Source organism: Apis dorsata, unplaced genomic scaffold (genome assembly GCF_000469605.1).
Source record: "Apis dorsata unplaced genomic scaffold, Apis dorsata 1.3 scaffold_416, whole genome shotgun sequence".
Taxonomy (NCBI): domain Eukaryota; kingdom Metazoa; phylum Arthropoda; class Insecta; order Hymenoptera; family Apidae; genus Apis; species Apis dorsata.
Window position 1 is genome coordinate 463,161 of NW_006263671.1, and position 3,440 is coordinate 466,600.

The 3,440-nt window shown below is 34.0% G+C and overlaps 1 long non-coding RNA gene across 1 annotated transcript; it reads right to left on the reverse strand.

The window, feature by feature from the left end:
* Positions 1-519: 519 nt before the first annotated feature.
* Positions 520-1,816, reverse strand: LOC116186099. The gene is made up of 2 exons (XR_004151040.1): positions 1,429-1,816; positions 520-1,337 (listed from the first exon to the last, which is right to left on the reverse strand). It is a non-coding gene; the product is annotated as an uncharacterized LOC116186099 (long non-coding RNA).
* Positions 1,817-3,440: the final 1,624 nt, after the last annotated feature.

Here is a 3,440-nt window from a genome sequence, read left to right on the forward strand (position 1 = left end):
ACCAGACTAGCCAACCCCCTCGGTCAGTGATGTGTCGAGCAAGCACAGGGCCATGTCGGAATATAAATTGGAGAATTTCTGTGTTGTCGCTGCTGAATTGGAGAAATTATCTCGTTTCGGTTTTATAATTTATAATGTTTATAAATTACACGTATTCTTTCTTTCTTCTTCTTCTCTCTCTGCCTTTGGTTGGATCACTAGAAAATTGTAAAAATTTGTTATTATTCATTATAAATGAATTGATTGATTTGATTTAGATTTGATCAAAGAAAGGATAAAAGAGCAATTGAAAGAGAAATATTTCTGAAGGATTTTTAGAAGTAAATAAATAAATGTTACGTCGAAGTTGAGGTTATAAATATAGGGATGTAAAAAAGATAAAAAGAGCGATGGATCTATAGGACCTTTAAAAACGGTGGAGGTGATGAGGGGCGGAGGTGAATGGACGATTAACGACGAGCTGGCAGCGATAGGCTCGGTATCGGAGAAGAGAATATTAGTAAAATTTTATTTCGTGCATTCGAAAACCGGCAATTACGCTCTTGGAAAAAAAAAGAATAGTCGAGGCTACTCGAGGAGAAGACGTTGCTCGTCCTACTTTCCTCCTCCTCGCCACTTCTATGCCCCCCGTTACTTCTTGTTTCTCGCCGGCTGAACGCTTCCCCTCTCGAATAGCCTGCAATCAAATACGTGCGCGTAAATGGACCGTTTCCAGCCAAGCCGAGAATTTTAGGCCATTCGAGGCGAGCGTTGGTAGAGATAATTAAAAGAAAACTAACAACACCATCGATATTTAAACGAGTTTGGCGAGCATCACCGACACGTATATATCGAGTTGACAAGAGAGACAAAGATGCTTTTCTTTTAACTTAATTAATTAAACAGAATAATCGTGTCGGAGAGATAACAATTAACGATATCAAAACGACAAATGATAAAACGTGATTAAACGATTCAAGCGAGAATTATCGATTGCGACCTGAGGCAGTTCGCTTCCCTTGAATTAGTTAGACAACAAACCACAAAGCTGAGCCTCTCTCCGTCTCTCACTCTTTTCTCGTTGCTCTCCTCCTCTTCTATCCGTGATGCTAAGTAATCGTCGTGTCGCAAACGAAATGTTACTTGCATAAATACTCTTTATCAGAAATTCATTCATCCGATGAACAGAAAGAATTTAAATCTCAATAACAATCAGTGTTATAATGTTATACGTCTGAAATATTACGATTAATTTTTTTCTTGGAACGATGATGGACAAATTTAATGATATTTTTAGAGGTTAACTTCAATACAATACGTAATTTACGATCACTTATTAAACCATTTTGAAATTGATACTGTAAAAAGAAAAAGTAATAATAATAATCAATGTCAAATTTCTAAAAGAACGACGATTTAAAAAAAAAAAAAATCAAAAATCGCATTTACATATATGCAATATAATTAACAAGGAAAACAGTGAATTCTGTATTTACACGCAGGCGAAAGATATCCTGTTGCACCTGTTTCATAATTTATCGTGGAGAATTAACGCGACGTCGGATTGTCATTTCATTCGTGACAATTCCGTGAGATTGTTCCGCCTCGAAGAGACCACATAATGATACTAAATTTCAGACGACGAGGCTAGCACTCGGAGCATGCCAGTATTTTTAGAAACGTCCATTTAAAGTATTCGCCAAGCGTGAGGCCGTACGAAGTCTAGACTGTCTTCTTAATTGCACCTCGATGATTCAAAATGTAAATCTTTTCTCAAGCTGGGTAATCTTTTATACGAATATTATTTTTTTTTCTGCTCCGATGAACGTCCATAAAAAAAAATTTAGCTATATTGTAGGTTAAAACATATAGTTAACAATAACAATAATTAAGAAATTGACAAGCGAATGTTTTATTTCTTTGTTCTTTTCATATTATTAAATATATATATATTAAATTAAAAAATATTTTTTTCTATAAATTGAAAATAAATAGTAAAAATGCTAAACAAAATTCGATACTCTGGTTTGCTCGTCGATCTTTAGTCATTTGAAGTAGTCCTAGGCTCTTGAGTGCCGTCTTACGGCACTAACGATAACGCCAGCCCCCTCCAAATACTGATTCTACTCCCTTCTCGTGCTTCCCTCTCCAGGTCAAGCTCCGCGATCAGCATCGAGCCGCACCACCGTATACCCATTTCAGCGTACCGTGTTCATTCGACGAGTCTGGACGAAACGTCTTCGTTTCTTTCCTAAGAAGAATATCTATTATTTGTTTTTTTTTTCTTCAATGAATTTTTGTTTAGAAAGAATTTTTCGAATAATTCCTAAGATCCTAAAATATTTTTTAACCAAAAAAAGATCTTTTAAGATTGACACACTCTACTTCTATTGAAACAAAATTGAATTTTTCTTCAAAAAAAGTTAATCATTCTTTCTTTCACTTCTTCCCTCTACTTTCATTTCTTCTGATCCCTCGCTTTTTGTAAAGTATTCAGCATAAAAAATTTCGAAATCTCGAAGGAAAATCGAGTGGTTTGAAATTTATGTTCAAATTCTTCCATCCTTCCTTTATATAGTTTTTAAAAAGATTTTTAAAAAATTTCTAAAATTAATAATAAACCCAAAAAAAATTTTTTTTTTAAATATGTAACGAAACAAGTTAACGAGGATTAAAAATCTGATCGCTTGTTATGATTAAAATCTCAGTATCATGTTTCCTTTACAAAAGTTTGGTTAGCTTCAATCTTGTCAAGTCTCAAACTACCTTGATTTTCTTCCTTCAAAAGCTTTTCACTTTCTTCTTTTTCTCTACTTCCTCTCGAATTCGAGATTCTGGTGAAAGAAAAAGAAGAAGAAGTCTAGAAATGAAGCAAAAGGTTTTCCAATCAATCGAACTCCACGAACGAAACGTTCGTATACATAGAAGATACGCGTGAAGATCCGTGCCGTGATAATTAGCCAGGTATCGAAGTTTCTCTCGAGCTTGCGTAGCTCGGAAACAACTTAACTTTAGATGCGTCAATTTCGAAGATAAACGAATAAGATCTCTTTCTTTTTAGGTTAAACGATCAATTGTGATAAGTAAAATAATAAGTGATAAGTAAAAAAAAAAAAAAAACACAAATCCATCGAGAGAATATTTTGGCTATTAAATCATTCTTTTTTCTAACTATTAAAATTTACGAAAAAGTTATAAACGAAAAAGAAATATTTTTCAACGATTCGTCGCAGCTTTTTTTTTCTGTGCTTTAATTTTTAAGTAATACGGGATCGAGCTGCTCCTAAAGCAGAAAACGAATCGATAAACCGGTGGAAATCGGGCAAGAAATATTCGCGTGAAACACGCCATTTTAAACGTCGACTAAATTACCGAAGCGCGTGAGAAAACGAGGTGGTGTTTCTTTTTATTCTTTTTCTTACTTTTTTTTCTTTTTCTTTTTCTTTTTTTTTTTTTTTTTT